At 31.7% G+C, this 17,506-nt stretch overlaps 12 non-coding genes across 12 annotated transcripts; all 12 read right to left on the bottom strand.

Moving 5' to 3' along the window:
• Positions 1-681: 681 nt before the first annotated feature.
• On the bottom strand, positions 682-754 carry TRNAF-GAA (transfer RNA phenylalanine (anticodon GAA)). Its single transcript has one exon. It is a non-coding gene; the product is annotated as a tRNA-Phe (tRNA).
• An 891-nt stretch (positions 755-1,645) lies between these two features.
• Positions 1,646-1,718, bottom strand: TRNAF-GAA (transfer RNA phenylalanine (anticodon GAA)). Its single transcript has one exon. It is a non-coding gene; the product is annotated as a tRNA-Phe (tRNA).
• Positions 1,719-2,625: 907 nt separating this feature from the next.
• On the bottom strand, positions 2,626-2,698 carry TRNAF-GAA (transfer RNA phenylalanine (anticodon GAA)). Its single transcript has one exon. It is a non-coding gene; the product is annotated as a tRNA-Phe (tRNA).
• Positions 2,699-3,586: 888 nt separating this feature from the next.
• TRNAF-GAA (transfer RNA phenylalanine (anticodon GAA)) lies at positions 3,587-3,659 on the bottom strand. The gene has a single exon. It is a non-coding gene; the product is annotated as a tRNA-Phe (tRNA).
• Positions 3,660-4,566: 907 nt separating this feature from the next.
• TRNAF-GAA (transfer RNA phenylalanine (anticodon GAA)) lies at positions 4,567-4,639 on the bottom strand. The gene has a single exon. It is a non-coding gene; the product is annotated as a tRNA-Phe (tRNA).
• A 906-nt stretch (positions 4,640-5,545) lies between these two features.
• TRNAF-GAA (transfer RNA phenylalanine (anticodon GAA)) lies at positions 5,546-5,618 on the bottom strand. Its single transcript has one exon. It is a non-coding gene; the product is annotated as a tRNA-Phe (tRNA).
• A 2,348-nt stretch (positions 5,619-7,966) lies between these two features.
• Positions 7,967-8,039, bottom strand: TRNAF-GAA (transfer RNA phenylalanine (anticodon GAA)). The gene has a single exon. It is a non-coding gene; the product is annotated as a tRNA-Phe (tRNA).
• A 2,356-nt stretch (positions 8,040-10,395) lies between these two features.
• On the bottom strand, positions 10,396-10,468 carry TRNAF-GAA (transfer RNA phenylalanine (anticodon GAA)). Its single transcript has one exon. It is a non-coding gene; the product is annotated as a tRNA-Phe (tRNA).
• A 1,375-nt stretch (positions 10,469-11,843) lies between these two features.
• Positions 11,844-11,916, bottom strand: TRNAF-GAA (transfer RNA phenylalanine (anticodon GAA)). The gene has a single exon. It is a non-coding gene; the product is annotated as a tRNA-Phe (tRNA).
• Positions 11,917-12,823: 907 nt separating this feature from the next.
• TRNAF-GAA (transfer RNA phenylalanine (anticodon GAA)) lies at positions 12,824-12,896 on the bottom strand. Its single transcript has one exon. It is a non-coding gene; the product is annotated as a tRNA-Phe (tRNA).
• Positions 12,897-15,251: 2,355 nt separating this feature from the next.
• Positions 15,252-15,324, bottom strand: TRNAF-GAA (transfer RNA phenylalanine (anticodon GAA)). Its single transcript has one exon. It is a non-coding gene; the product is annotated as a tRNA-Phe (tRNA).
• Positions 15,325-16,230: 906 nt separating this feature from the next.
• On the bottom strand, positions 16,231-16,303 carry TRNAF-GAA (transfer RNA phenylalanine (anticodon GAA)). The gene has a single exon. It is a non-coding gene; the product is annotated as a tRNA-Phe (tRNA).
• Positions 16,304-17,506: the final 1,203 nt, after the last annotated feature.

Below are 17,506 nucleotides of genomic sequence, written 5' to 3'. Positions count from 1 at the left end.
TAATAGAGTAGCATGATGGACAACATGAAAACAATTTTTAAGCTGTACTTATGCACCGTGTTGTTAACTAAACATTTTCATCATTTAGAAGTTACTACTGAATACTCAACTATGTTAAGAAACGATGTTGTTTACATTTGAAATACTTAAAAACTGATAACTGCTCAAGGAAAGAAGAAAAAAGGTACTGAAACATGTTGAAACTCGGGACCTTTAGATCTTCAGTCTAATGCTCTCCCAACTGAGCTATTTCGGCAAAGTCTGTGTATGGCAAAAGTCACTAAGACCTCAACTGAGCTATGTTTGCATGGTTACACAAGGTTTAGTATCAATATTTTTCTGTCATCATGATTGCATGAATTGAAAAGAAAATATGTGTTTTATACTATAAATATATCCATTACAAACCCTTAATCATACATTTAAGTAAAAGCTTTAACAAATTGTTGGCAGGAAGCATTGTTAGATTACTTCAAATTTTCATAATAGTTAGAGTAGCATGACTTACAATATGAAAACAATATTTAAGCTGTATTTATGCACCATGTTGTTAATTAAACATTCTCATCATTTAGAAGTTACTACTGAATACTCAACTATGTAAAGAAATGATGTTGTTTAAATTTGAAATAATTAAATTCTGATCACTACTCAAGGAAAAAAGAAAAATGCACTCAAACATGCCGAAACCCGGGATCAAACCAGGAACCTTTAGATCTTCAGTCTAACACTCTCCCAACTGAGCTATTTCGGCAAGGTTGGTGTATGGCAAAAGTCACTAAGACCTCAACTGAGCTATGTTTGCATGGTTACACAAGGTTAAGTATCAATATTTTTCTGTCATCATGATTGCATGAAATGAAGAGAAAAGATGTGTTTTATACTGTAAATATATAAATTACAAACCCTTAATCGTACATTTAAGTAAAAGTTTTAACAAATTGTGGTCAGGAAGCAGCTAGTTTACTTCAAATTTTCTTAATAGAGTAGCATGATGGACAACATGAAAACAATTTTTAAGCTGTATTTATGCACCGTGTTGTTAAATAAACATTCTCATCATTTAGAAGTTACTACTGAATACTCAACTATGTTAAGAAACGATGTTGTTTACATTTGAAATACTTAAAAACTGATAACTGCTCAAGGAAAGAAGAAAAAAGGTACTGAAACATGTTGAAACTAGGGACCTTTAGATCTTCAGTCTAACGCTCTCCCAACTGAGGTATTTCGGCAAAGTATGTGTATGACAAAAGTCACTAAGACCTCAACTGAGCTATGTTTGCATGGTTAGACAAGGTTTAGTATTAATATTTTTCTGTCATCATGATTGCATGAAATGAAAAGAAAATATGTGTTTTATACTGTATAACCCTTAATTATACATTTAAGTAAAAGTATTAACAAATTGTGGTCAGGAAGCATTGTTAGATTACTTAAATTTTTCATAATAGAGTAGCATGACGGACAACATGAAAACAATATTTAAGCTGTATTTATGCACCGTGTTGTTAAATAAACATTCTCATCATTTAGAAGTTACTACTACTGAATACTCAACTATATTAAGAAATGATGTTGTTTAAATTTGAAATAATTAAATTCTGATCACTACTCAAGGAAAAAAGAAATATGCACTCAAACATGCCGAAACCCGGGATCGAACCAGGGACCTTTAGATCTTCAGTCTAACGCTCTCCCAACTGAGCTATTTCGGCAAGGTTGGAGTATGGCATAAGTCACTAAGACCTCAACTGAGCTATGTTTGCATGGTTGCACAATGTTAAGTATCAATATTTTTCTGTCATCATGATTGCATGAAATGAAGAGAAAAGATGTGTTTTATACTGTAAATATATAAATTACAAACCCTTAATCGTACATTTAAGTAAAAGTTTTAACAAACTGTGGTCAGGAAGCAGATAGTTTACTTCAAATTTTCTTAATAGAGTAGCATGATGGACAACATGAAAACAATTTTTAAGCTGTATTTATGCACCGTGTTGTTAACTAAACATTCTCATCATTTAGAAGTTACTACTGAATACTCAACTATGTTAAGAAACGATGTTGTTTACATTTGAAATACTTAAAAACTGATAACTGCTCAAGGAAAGAAGAAAAAAGGTACTGAAACATGTTGAAACTCGGGACCTTTAGATCTTCAGTCTAATGCTCTCCCAACTGAGCTATTTCAGCAAAGTCTGTGTATGGCAGAAGTCACTAAGACCTCAACTGAGCTATATTTGCATGGTTACACAAGGTTTAGTATCAATATTTTTCTGTCATCATGATTGCATGAATTGAAAAGAAAATATGTGTTTTATACTATAAATATATCCATTACAAACCCTTAATCATATATTTAAGTAAAAGCTTTAACAAATTGTGGTCAGGAAGCATTGTTAGATTACTTCAAATTTTCATAATAGTTAGAGTAGCATGACTTACAACATGAAAACAATATTTAAGCTGTATTTATGCACTGTGTTGTTAATTAAACATTCTCATCATTTAGAAGTTACTACTGAATACTCAACTATGTTAAGAAATGATGTTGATTAAATTTGAAATAATTAAATTCTGATCACTACTCAATGAAAAAAGAAAAAATGCACTCAAACATGCCGAAACCCGGGATCGAACCAGGGACCTTTAGATCTTCAGTCTAACACTCTCCCAACTGAGCTATTTCGGCAAGATCGGTGTATGGCAAAAGTCACTAAGACCTCAACTGAGCTATGTTTGCATGGTTACACAAGGTTAAGTATCAATATTTTTCTGTCATCATGATTGCATGAAATGAATTGAAAAGATATGTTTTATACTGTAAATATATAAATTACAAACCCTTAATCGTACATTTAAGTAAAAAATTTAACAAATTGTGGTCAGGAAGCAGTTAGATTACTTCAAATTTTCATAATAGAGTAGCATGATGGACAACATGAAAACAATTTTTAAGCTGTATTTATGCACCGTGTTGTTAACTAAACATTCTCATCATTTAGAAGTTACTACTGAATACTCAACTATGTTAAGAAACGATGTTGTTTACATTTGAAATACTTAAAAACTGATAACTGCTCAAGGAAAGAAGAAAAAAGGTACTGAAACATGCTGAAACTCGGGACCTTTAGATCTTCAGTCTAACGCTCTCCCAACTGAGCTATTTTGGCAAAGTCTGTGTATGGCAAAAGTCACTAAGACCTCAACTGAGCTATGTTTGCATGGTTAGACAAGGTTTAGTATCAATATTTTTCTGTCATCATGATTGCATGAAATGAAAAGAAAATATGTGTTTTATACTGTATAACCCTTAATTATACATTTAAGTAAAAGTATTAACAAATTGTGGTCAGGAAGCATTGTTAGATTACTTCAACTTTTCATAATAGAGTAGCATGACGGACAACATGAAAACAATATTTAAGCTGTATTTATGCACCGTGTTGTTAAATAAACATTCTCATCATTTAGAAGTTACTACTGAATACTCAACTATATTAAGAAATGATGTTGTTTAAATTTGAAATAATTAAATTCTAATCACTACTCAAGGAAAAAAGAAAAATGCACTCAAACATGCCGAAACCCAGGATCGAACCAGGGACCTTTAGATCTTCAGTCTAACGCTCTCCCAACTGAGCTATTTCGGCAAGGCCGGAGTATGGCATAAGTCACTAAGACCTCAACTGAGCTATGTTTGCATGGTTACACAAGGTTAAGTATCAATATTTTTCTGTCATCATGATTGCATGAAATGAAGAGAAAAGATGTGTTTTATACAGTAAATATATAAATTACAAACCCTTAATCGTACATTTAAGTAAAAGTTTTAACAAATTGTGGTCAGGAAGCAGTTAGTTTACTTCAAATTTTCTTAATAGAGTAGCATGATGGACAACATGAAAACAATTTTTAAGCTGTATTTATGCACCGTGTTGTTAACTAAACATTCTCATCATTTAGAAGTTACTACTGAATACTCAACTATGTTAAGAAACGATGTTGTTTACATTTGAAATACTTAAAAACTGATAACTGCTCAAGGAAAGAAGAAAAAAGGTACTGAAACATGTTGAAACTCGGGACCTTTAGATCTTCAGTCTAATGCTCTCCCAACTGAGCTATTTCGGCAAAGTCTGTGTATGGCAAAAGTCACTAAGACCTCAACTGAGCTATGTTTGCATGGTTACACAAGGTTTAGTATCAATATTTTTCTGTCATCATAATTGCATGAATTGAAAAGAAAATATGTGTTTTATACTATAAATATATCCATTTCAAACCCTTAATCATACATTTAAGTAAAAGCTTTAACAAATTGTGGTCAGGAAGCTTTGTTAGATTACTTCAAATTTTCATAATAGTTAGAGTAGCATGACTTACAACATGAAAACAATATTTAAGCTGTATTTATGCACCGTGTTGTTAATTAAACATTCTCATCATTTAGAAGTTACTACTGAATACTCAACTATGTTAAGAAATGATGTTGATTAAATTTGAAATAATTAAATTCTGATCACTACTCAATGAAAAAAGAAAAAATGCACTCAAACATGCCGAAACCCGGGATCGAACCAGGGACCTTTAGATCTTCAGTCTAACGCTCTCCCAACTGAGCTATTTCGGCAAGGTCGGTGTATGGCAAAAGTCACTAAGACCTCAACTGAGCTATGTTTGCATGGTTACACAAGGTTAAATATCAATATTTTTCTGTCATCATGATTGCATGAAATGAATTGAAAAGATATGTTTTATACTGTAAATATATAAATTACAAACCCTTAATCGTACATTTAAGTAAAAGTTTTAACAAATTGTTGTCCGGAAGCAGTTAGTTTACTTCAAATTTTCTTAATAGAGTAACATGATGGACAACATGAAAACAATTTTTAAGCTGTATTTATGCACCGTGTTGTTAAATAAACATTCTCATCATTTAGAAGTTACTACTGAATACTCAACTATGTTAAGAAATGATGTTGTTTACATTTGAAATACTTAAAAACTGATAACTGCTCAAGGAAAGAAGAAAAAAGGTACTGAAACATGCTGAAACTCAGGACCTTTAGATCTTCAGTCTAATGCTCTCCCAACTGAGCTACTTCGGCAAAGTCTGTGTATGGCAAATGTCACTAAGACCTCAACTGAGCTATGTTTGCATGGTTACACAAGGTTTAGTATCAATATTTTTCTGTCATCATGATTGCATGAAATGAAAAGAAAATATGTGTTTTATACTATAAATATATCCATTACAAACCCTTAATCAAACATTTAAGTAAAAGCTTTAACAGATTGTGGTCAGGAAGCATTGTTAGATTACTTCAAATTTTCCTAATAGTTAGAGTAGCATGACTTACAACATGGAAACAATATTTAAGCTGTATTTATGCACCGTGTTGTTAATTAAACATTCTCATCATTTAGAAGTTACTACTGAATACTCAACTATGTTAAGAAATGATGTTGTTTAAATTTGAAATAATTAAATTCTGATCACTACTCAAGGAAAAAAGAAAAATGCACTCAAACATGCCGAAACCCGGGATCAAACCAGGAACCTTTAGATCTTCAGTCTAACACTCTCCCAACTGAGCTATTTCGGCAAGCTCAGTGTATGGCAAAAGTCACTAAGACCTCAACTGAGCTATGTTTGCATTGGTACACAAGGTTAAGTATCAATATTTTTCTGTCATCATGATTGCATGAAATGAAGAGAAAAGATGTGTTTTATACTGTAAATATATAAATTGCATACCCTTAATCATACATTTAAGTAAAAGTTTTAAAAAATTGTGGTCAGGAAGCAGTTAGTTTACTTCAAATTTTCATAATAGAGTAGCATGATGGACAACATGAAAACAATTTTTAAGCTGTATTTATGCACCGTGTTGTTAAATAAACATTCTCATCATTTAGAAGTTACTACTGAATACTCAACTATGTTAAGAAACGATGTTGTTTACATTTGAAATACTTAAAAACTGATAACTGCTCAAGGAAAGAAGAAAAAAGGTACTGAAACATGCTGAAACTCAGGACCTTTAGATCTTCAGTCTAATTCTCTCCCAACTGAGCTATTTCGGCAATGTCTGTGTATGGCAAAAGTCAGTAAGTCCTCAACTGAGCTATGTTTGCATGCTTACACAAGGTTTAGTATCAATATTTTTCTGTCATCATGACTGCATGAAATGAAAAGAAAATCTGTGTTTTATACTGTAAATATATCCATTACAAACCCTTAATCATACATTTAAGTAAAAGTTTTAACAAATTGTGGTCAGGAAGCATTGTTAGATTACTTCAAATTTTCATAATAGTTAGAGAAGCATGACTTACAACATGAAAACAATATTTAAGCTGTATTTATGCACCGTGTTGTTAATTAAACATTCTCCTCATTTAGAAGTTACTACTGAATACTCAACTATGTTAAGAAACGATGTTGTTTACATTTGAAATACTTAAAAACTGATAACTGCTCAAGGAAAGAAGAAAAAAGGTACTGAAACATGCTGAAACTCGGGACCTTTAGATCTTCAGTCTAACGCTCTCCCAACTGAGCTATTTCGGCAATGTCTGTGTATGGCAAAAGTCACTAAGACCTCAACTGAGCTATGTTTGCATGGTTAGACAAGGTTTAGAATCAATATTTTTCTGTCATCATGATTGGATGAAATGAAAAGAAAATATGTGTTTTATACTGTATAACCCTTAATTATACATTTAAGTAAAAGTATTAACAAATTGTGGTCAGGAAGCATTGTTAGATTACTTCAATTTTTCATAATAGAGTAGCATGACGGACAACATGAAAACAATATTTAAGCTGTATTTATGCACCGTGTTGTTAAATAAACATTCTCATCATTTAGAAGTTACTACTGAATACTCAACTATATTAAGAAATGATGTTGTTTAAATTTGAAATAATTAAATTCTGATCACTACTCAAGGAAAAAAGAAAAATTCACTCAAACATGCCGAAACCCGGGATTGAACCTTTAGATCTTCAGTCTAACGCTCTCCCAACTGAGCTATTTCGGCAAGGTTGGAGTATGGCATAAGTCACTAAGACCTCAACTGAGCTATGTTTGCATGGTTACACAAGGTTAAGTATCAATATTTTTCTGTCATCATGATTGCATGAAATGAAGAGAAAAGATGTGTTTTATACAGTAAATATATAAATTACAAACCCTTAATCGTACATTTAAGTAAAAATTTTAACAAATTGTGGTCAGGAAGCAGTTAGTTTACTTCAAATTTTCTTAATAGAGTAGCATGATGGACAACATGAAAACAATTTTTAAGCTGTATTTATGCACCGTGTTGTTAACTAAACATTCTCATCATTTAGAAGTTACTACTGAATACTCAACTATGTTAAGAAACGATGTTGTTTACATTTGAAATACTTTAAAACTGATAACTGCTCAAGGAAAGAAGAAAAAAGGTACTGAAACATGTTGAAACTCGGGACCTTTAGATCTTCAGTCTAATGCTCTCCCAACTGAGCTATTTCGGCAAAGTCTGTGTATGGCAAAAGTCACTAAGACCTCAACTGAGCTATGTTTGCATGGTTACACAAGGTTTAGTATCAATATTTTTCTGTCATCATGATTGCATGAATTGAAAAGAAAATATGTGTTTTATACTATAAATATATCCATTACAAACCCTTAATCATACATTTAAGTAAAAGCTTTAACAAATTGTGGTCAGGAAGCATTGTTAGATTACTTCAAATTTTCATAATAGTTAGAGTAGCATGACTTACAAGATGAAAACAATATTTAAGCTGTATTTATGCACCGTGTTGTTAATTAAACATTCTCATCATTTAGAAGTTACTACTGAATAGTCAACTATGTTAAGAAATGATGTTGATTAAATTTGAAATAATTAAATTCTGATCACTACTCATTGAAAAAAGAAAAAATGCACTCAAACATGCCGAAACCCGGGATCGAACCAGGGACCTTTAGATCTTCAGTCTAACGTTCTCCCAACTGAGCTATTTCGGCAAGGTCGGTGTATGGCAAAAGTCACTAAGACCTCAACTGAGCTATGTTTGCATGGTTACACAAGGTTAAGTATCAATATTTTTCTGTCATCATGATTGCATGAAATGAATTGAAAAGATATGTTTTATACTGTAAATATATAAATTACAAACCCTTAATCATACATTTAAGTAAAAGTTTTAACAAATTGTTGTCAGGAAGCAGTTAGTTTACTTCAAATTTTCTTAATAGAGTAGCATGATGGACAACATGAAAACAATTTTTAAGCTGTATTTATGCACCATGTTGTTAAATAAACATTCTCATCATTTAGAAGTTACTACTGAATACTTAACTATGTTAAGAAACGATGTTGTTTACATTTGAAATACTTAAAAACTGATAACTGCTCAAGGAAAGAAGAAAAAAGGTACTGAAACATGCTGAAACTCAGGACCTTTAGATCTTCAGTCTAATGCTCTCCCAACTGAGCTACTTCGTCAAAGTCTGTGTATGGCAAATGTCACTAAGACCTCAACTGAGCTATGTTTGCATGGTTACACAAGGTTTAGCATCAATATTTTTCTGTCATCATGATTGCATGAAATGAAAAGAAAATATGTGTTTTTTATCCTATAAATATATCCATTACAAACCCTTAATCAAACATTTAAGTAAAAGCTTTAACACATTGTGGTCAGGAAGCATTGTTAGATTACTTCAAATTTTCATAATAGTTAGAGTAGCATGACTTACAACATGAAAACAATTTTTAAGCTGTATTTATGCACCGTGTTGTTAATTAAACATTCTCATCATTTAGAAGTTACTACTGAATACTCAACTATGTTAAGAAATGATGTTGTTTAAATTTGAAATAATTAAATTCTGATCACTACTCAAGGAAAAAAGAAAAATGCACTCAAACATGCCGAACCCCGGGATCAAACCAGGAACCTTTAGATCTTCAGTCTAACACTCTCCCAACTGAGCTATTTCGGCAAGGTCAGTGTATGGCAAAAGTCACTAAGACCTCAACTGAGCTATGTTTGCATTGGTACACAAGGTTAAGTATCAATATTTTTCTGTCATCATGATTGCATGAAATGAAGAGAAAAGATGTGTTTTATACTGTAAATATATAAATTACAAACCCTTAATCATACATTTAAGTAAAAGTTTTAACAAATTGTGGTCAGGAAGCAGTTAGTTTACTTCAAATTTTCATAATAGAGTAGCATGATGGACAACATGAAAACAATTTTTAAGCTGTATTTATGCACCATGTTGTTAAATAAACATTCTTATCATTTAGAAGTTACTACTGAATACTCAACTATGTTAAGAAACGATGTTGTTTACATTTGAAATACTTAAAAACTGATAACGGCTCAAGGAAAGAAGAAAAAAGGTACTGAAACATGCTGAAACTCGGGACCTTTAGATCTTCAGTCTAATGCTCTCCCAACTGAGCTATTTCGGCAATGTCTGTGTATGGCAAAAGTCAGTAAGTCCTCAACTGAGCTATGTTTGCATGCTTACACAAGGTTTAGTATCAATATTTTTCTGTCATCATGATTGCATGAAATGAAAAGAAAATCTGTGTTTTATACTGTAAATATATCCATTACAAACCCTTAATCATACATTTAAGTAAAAGTTTTAACAAATTGTGGTCAGGAAGCATTGTTAGATTACTTCAAATTTTCATAATAGTTAGAGAAGCATGACTTACAACATGAAAACAATATTTAAGCTGTATTTATGCACCGTGTTGTTAATTAAACATTCTCCTCATTTAGAAGTTACTACTGAATACTCAACTATGTTAAGAAACGATGTTGTTTACATTTGAAATACTTAAAAACTGATAACTGCTCAAGGAAAGAAGAAAAAAGGTACTGAAACATGCTGAAACTCGGGACCTTTAGATCTTCAGTCTAACGCTCTCCCAACTGAGCTATTTCGGCAATGTCTGTGTATGGCAAAAGTCACTAAGACCTCAACTGAGCTATGTTTGCATGGTTAGACAAGGTTTAGTATCAATATTTTTCTGTCATCATGATTGGATGAAATGAAAAGAAAATATGTGTTTTATACTGTATAACCCTTAATTATACATTTAAGTAAAAGTATTAACAAATTGTGGTCAGGAAGCATTGTTAGATTACTTCAATTTTTCATAATAGAGTAGCATGACGGACAACATGAAAACAATATTTAAGCTGTATTTATGCACCGTGTTGTTAAATAAACATTCTCATCATTTAGAAGTTACTACTGAATACTCAACTATATTAAGAAATGATGTTGTTTAAATTTGAAATAATTAAATTCTGATCACTACTCAAGGAAAAAAGAAAAATTCACTCAAACATGCCGAAACCCGGGATTGAACCAGGGACCTTTAGATCTTCAGTCTAACGCTCTCCCAACTGAGCTATTTCGGCAAGGTTGGAGTATGGCATAAGTCACTAAGACCTCAACTGAGCTATGTTTGCATGGTTACACAAGGTTAAGTATCAATATTTTTCTGTCATCATGATTGCATGAAATGAAGAGAAAAGATGTGTTTTATACTGTAAATATATAAATTGCAAACCCTTAATCATACATTTAAGTAAAAGTTTTAAAAAATTGTGGTCAGGAAGCAGTTAGTTTACTTCAAATTTTCATAATAGAGTAGCATGATGGACAACATGAAAACAATTTTTAAGCTGTATTTATGCACCGTGTTGTTAAATAAACATTCTCATCATTTAGAAGTTACTACTGAATACTCAACTATGTTAAGAAACGATGTTGTTTACATTTGAAATACTTAAAAACTGATAACTGCTCAAGGAAAGAAGAAAAAAGGTACTGAAACATGCTGAAACTCAGGACCTTTAGATCTTCAGTCTAATTCTCTCCCAACTGAGCTATTTCGTCAATGTCTGTGTATGGCAAAAGTCAGTAAGTCCTCAACTGAGCTATGTTTGCATGCTTACACAAGGTTTAGTATCAATATTTTTCTGTCATCATGACTGCATGAAATGAAAAGAAAATCTGTGTTTTATACTGTAAATATATCCATTACAAACCCTTAATCATACATTTAAGTAAAAGTTTTAACAAATTGTGGTCAGGAAGCATTGTTAGATTACTTCAAATTTTCATAATAGTTAGAGAAGCATGACTTACAACATGAAAACAATATTTAAGCTGTATTTATGCACCGTGTTGTTAATTAAACATTCTCCTCATTTAGAAGTTACTACTGAATACTCAACTATGTTAAGAAACGATGTTGTTTACATTTGAAATACTTAAAAACTGATAACTGCTCAAGGAAAGAAGAAAAAAGGTACTGAAACATGCTGAAACTCGGGACCTTTAGATCTTCAGTCTAACGCTCTCCCAACTGAGCTATTTTGGCAATGTCTGTGTATGGCAAAAGTCACTAAGACCTCAACTGAGCTATGTTTGCATGGTTAGACAAGGTTTAGAATCAATATTTTTCTGTCATCATGATTGGATGAAATGAAAAGAAAATATGTGTTTTATACTGTATAACCCTTAATTATACATTTAAGTAAAAGTATTAACAAATTGTGGTCAGGAAGCATTGTTAGATTACTTCAATTTTTCATAATAGAGTAGCATGACGGACAACATGAAAACAATATTTAAGCTGTATTTATGCACCGTGTTGTTAAATAAACATTCTCATCATTTAGAAGTTACTACTGAATACTCAACTATATTAAGAAATGATGTTGTTTAAATTTGAAATAATTAAATTCTGATCACTACTCAAGGAAAAAAGAAAAATTCACTCAAACATGCCGAAACCCGGGATTGAACCAGGGACCTTTAGATCTTCAGTCTAACGCTCTCCCAACTGAGCTATTTCGGCAAGGTTAGAGTATGGCATAAGTCACTAAGACCTCAACTGAGCTATGTTTGCATGGTTACACAAGGTTAAGTATCAATATTTTTCTGTCATCATGATTGCATGAAATGAAGAGAAAAGATGTGTTTTATACAGTAAATATATAAATTACAAACCCTTAATCGTACATTTAAGTAAAAATTTTAACAAATTGTGGTCAGGAAGCAGTTAGTTTACTTCAAATTTTCTTAATAGAGTAGCATGATGGACAACATGAAAACAATTTTTAAGCTGTATTTATGCACCGTGTTTTTAACTAAACATTCTCATCATTTAGAAGTTACTACTGAATACTCAACTATGTTAAGAAACGATGTTGTTTACATTTGAAATACTTTAAAACTGATAACTGCTCAAGGAAAGAAGAAAAAAGGTACTGAAACATGTTGAAACTCGGGACCTTTAGATCTTCAGTCTAATGCTCTCCCAACTGAGCTATTTCGGCAAAGTCTGTGTATGGCAAAAGTCACTAAGACCTCAACTGAGCTATGTTTGCATGGTTACACAAGGTTTAGTATCAATATTTTTCTGTCATCATGATTGCATGAATTGAAAAGAAAATATGTGTTTTATACTATAAATATATCCATTACAAACCCTTAATCATACATTTAAGTAAAAGCTTTAACAAATTGTGGTCAGGAAGCATTGTTAGATTACTTCAAATTTTCATAATAGTTAGAGTAGCATGACTTACAAGATGAGAACAATATTTAAGCTGTATTTATGCACCGTGTTGTTAATTAAAGATTCTCATCATTTAGAAGTTACTACTGAATAGTCAACTATGTTAAGAAATGATGTTGATTAAATTTGAAATAATTAAATTCTGATCACTACTCATTGAAAAAAGAAAAAATGCACTCAAACATGCCGAAACCCGGGATCGAACCAGGGACCTTTAGATCTTCAGTCTAACGTTCTCCCAACTGAGCTATTTCGGCAAGGTCGGTGTATGGCAAAAGTCACTAAGACCTCAACTGAGCTATGTTTGCATGGTTACACAAGGTTAAGTATCAATATTTTTCTGTCATCATGATTGCATGAAATGAATTGAAAAGATATGTTTTATACTGTAAATATATAAATTACAAACCCTTAATCATACATTTAAGTAAAAGTTTTAACAAATTGTTGTCAGGAAGCAGTTAGTTTACTTCAAATTTTCTTAATAGAGTAGCATGATGGACAACATGAAAACAATTTTTAAGCTGTATTTATGCACCATGTTGTTAAATAAACATTCTCATCATTTAGAAGTTACTACTGAATACTTAACTATGTTAAGAAACGATGTTGTTTACATTTGAAATACTTAAAAACTGATAACTGCTCAAGGAAAGAAGAAAAAAGGTACTGAAACATGCTGAAACTCAGGACCTTTAGATCTTCAGTCTAATGCTCTCCCAACTGAGCTACTTCGTCAAAGTCTGTGTATGGCAAATGTCACTAAGACCTCAACTGAGCTATGTTTGCATGGTTACACAAGGTTTAGCATCAATATTTTTCTGTCATCATGATTGCATGAAATGAAAAGAAAATATGTTTTTTTATCCTATAAATATATCCATTACAAACCCTTAATCAAACATTTAAGTAAAAGCTTTAACACATTGTGGTCAGGAAGCATTGTTAGATTACTTCAAATTTTCATAATAGTTAGAGTAGCATGACTTACAACATGAAAACAATTTTTAAGCTGTATTTATGCACCGTGTTGTTAATTAAACATTCTCATCATTTAGAAGTTACTACTGAATACTCAACTATGTTAAGAAATGATGTTGTTTAAATTTGAAATAATTAAATTCTGATCACTACTCAAGGAAAAAAGAAAAATGCACTCAAACATGCCGAACCCCGGGATCAAACCAGGAACCTTTAGATCTTCAGTCTAACACTCTCCCAACTGAGCTATTTCGGCAAGGTCAGTGTATGGCAAAAGTCACTAAGACCTCAACTGAGCTATGTTTGCATTGGTACACAAGGTTAAGTATCAATATTTTTCTGTCATCATGATTGCATGAAATGAAGAGAAAAGATGTGTTTTATACTGTAAATATATAAATTACAAACCCTTAATCATACATTTAAGTAAAAGTTTTAACAAATTGTGGTCAGGAAGCAGTTAGTTTACTTCAAATTTTCATAATAGAGTAGCATGATGGACAACATGAAAACAATTTTTAAGCTGTATTTATGCACCATGTTGTTAAATAAACATTCTTATCATTTAGAAGTTACTACTGAATACTCAACTATGTTAAGAAACGATGTTGTTTACATTTGAAATACTTAAAAACTGATAACGGCTCAAGGAAAGAAGAAAAAAGGTACTGAAACATGCTGAAACTCGGGACCTTTAGATCTTCAGTCTAATGCTCTCCCAACTGAGCTATTTCGGCAATGTCTGTGTATGGCAAAAGTCAGTAAGTCCTCAACTGAGCTATGTTTGCATGCTTACACAAGGTTTAGTATCAATATTTTTCTGTCATCATGATTGCATGAAATGAAAAGAAAATCTGTGTTTTATACTGTAAATATATCCATTACAAACCCTTAATCATACATTTAAGTAAAAGTTTTAACAAATTGTGGTCAGGAAGCATTGTTAGATTACTTCAAATTTTCATAATAGTTAGAGAAGCATGACTTACAACATGAAAACAATATTTAAGCTGTATTTATGCACCGTGTTGTTAATTAAACATTCTCCTCATTTAGAAGTTACTACTGAATACTCAACTATGTTAAGAAACGATGTTGTTTACATTTGAAATACTTAAAAACTGATAACTGCTCAAGGAAAGAAGAAAAAAGGTACTGAAACATGCTGAAACTCGGGACCTTTAGATCTTCAGTCTAACGCTCTCCCAACTGAGCTATTTCGGCAATGTCTGTGTATGGCAAAAGTCACTAAGACCTCAACTGAGCTATGTTTGCATGGTTAGACAAGGTTTAGTATCAATATTTTTCTGTCATCATGATTGGATGAAATGAAAAGAAAATATGTGTTTTATACTGTATAACCCTTAATTATACATTTAAGTAAAAGTATTAACAAATTGTGGTCAGGAAGCATTGTTAGATTACTTCAATTTTTCATAATAGAGTAGCATGACGGACAACATGAAAACAATATTTAAGCTGTATTTATGCACCGTGTTGTTAAATAAACATTCTCATCATTTAGAAGTTACTACTGAATACTCAACTATATTAAGAAATGATGTTGTTTAAATTTGAAATAATTAAATTCTGATCACTACTCAAGGAAAAAAGAAAAATTCACTCAAACATGCCGAAACCCGGGATTGAACCAGGGACCTTTAGATCTTCAGTCTAACGCTCTCCCAACTGAGCTATTTCGGCAAGGTTGGAGTATGGCATAAGTCACTAAGACCTCAACTGAGCTATGTTTGCATGGTTACACAAGGTTAAGTATCAATATTTTTCTGTCATCATGATTGCATGAAATGAAGAGAAAAGATGTGTTTTATACAGTAAATATATAAATTACAAACCCTTAATCGTACATTTAAGTAAAAATTTTAACAAATTGTGGTCAGGAAGCAGTTAGTTTACTTCAAATTTTCTTAATAGAGTAGCATGATGGACAACATGAATCAATTTTTAAGCTGTATTTATGCACCGTGTTGTTAACTAAACATTCTCATCATTTAGAAGTTACTACTGAATACTCAACTATGTTAAGAAACGATGTTGTTTACATTTGAAATACTTTAAAACTGATAACTGCTCAAGGAAAGAAGAAAAAAGGTACTGAAACATGTTGAAACTCGGGACCTTTAGATCTTCAGTCTAATGCTCTCCCAACTGAGCTATTTCGGCAAAGTCTGTGTATGGCAAAAGTCACTAAGACCTCAACTGAGCTATGTTTGCATGGTTACACAAGGTTTAGTATCAATATTTTTCTGTCATCATGATTACATGAATTGAAAAGAAAATATGTGTTTTATACTATAAATATATCCATTACAAACCCTTAATCATACATTTAAGTAAAAGCTTTAACAAATTGTGGTCAGGAAGCATTGTTAGATTACTTCAAATTTTCATAATAGTTAGAGTAGCATGACTTACAAGATGAAAACAATATTTAAGCTGTATTTATGCACCGTGTTGTTAATTAAACATTCTCATCATTTAGAAGTTACTACTGAATAGTCAACTATGTTAAGAAATGATGTTGATTAAATTTGAAATAATTAAATTCTGATCACTACTCATTGAAAAAAGAAAAAATGCACTCAAACATGCCGAAACCCGGGATCGAACCAGGGACCTTTAGATCTTCAGTCTAACGTTCTCCCAACTGAGCTATTTCGGCAAGGTCGGTGTATGGCAAAAGTCACTAAGACCTCAACTGAGCTATGTTTGCATGGTTACACAAGGTTAAGTATCAATATTTTTCTGTCATCATGATTGCATGAAATGAATTGAAAAGATATGTTTTATACTGTAAATATATAAATTACAAACCCTTAATCGTACATTTAAGTAAAAGTTTTAACAAATTGTTGTCAGGAAGCAGTTAGTTTACTTCAAATTTTCTTAATAGAGTAGCATGATGGACAACATGAAAACAATTTTTAAGCTGTATTTATGCACCATGTTGTTAAATAAACATTCTCATCATTTAGAAGTTACTACTGAATACTTAACTATGTTAAGAAACGATGTTGTTTACATTTGAAATACTTAAAAACTGATAACTGCTCAAGGAAAGAAGAAAAAAGGTACTGAAACATGCTGAAACTCAGGACCTTTAGATCTTCAGTCTAATGCTCTCCCAACTGAGCTACTTCGTCAAAGTCTGTGTATGGCAAATGTCACTAAGACCTCAACTGAGCTATGTTTGCATGGTTACACAAGGTTTAGCATCAATATTTTTCTGTCATCATGATTGCATGAAATGAAAAGAAAATATGTGTTTTTTATCCTATAAATATATCCATTACAAACCCTTAATCAAACATTTAAGTAAAAGCTTTAACACATTGTGGTCAGGAAGCATTGTTAGATTACTTCAAATTTTCATAATAGTTAGAGTAGCATGACTTACAACATGAAAACAATTTTTAAGCTGTATTTATGCACCGTGTTGTTAATTAAACATTCTCATCATTTAGAAGTTACTACTGAATACTCAACTATGTTAAGAAATGATGTTGTTTAAATTTGAAATAATTAAATTCTGATCACTACTCAAGGAAAAAAGAAAAATGCACTCAAACATGCCGAACCCCGGGATCAAACCAGGAACCTTTAGATCTTCAGTCTAACACTCTCCCAACTGAGCTATTTCGGCAAGGTCAGTGTATGGCAAAAGTCACTAAGACCTCAACTGAGCTATGTTTGCATTGGTACACAAGGTTAAGTATCAATATTTTTCTGTCATCATGATTGCATGAAATGAAGAGAAAAGATGTGTTTTATACTGTAAATATATAAATTACAAACCCTTAATCATACATTTAAGTAAAAGTTTTAACAAATTGTGGTCAGGAAGCAGTTAGTTTACTTCAAATTT

Source organism: Taudactylus pleione, unplaced genomic scaffold, assembly GCF_031769625.1.
Source record: "Taudactylus pleione unplaced genomic scaffold, aTauple2 ptg000593l, whole genome shotgun sequence".
NCBI lineage: Eukaryota > Metazoa > Chordata > Amphibia > Anura > Myobatrachidae > Taudactylus > Taudactylus pleione.
This window is presented reverse-complemented; position numbering and strand designations above follow the sequence as displayed.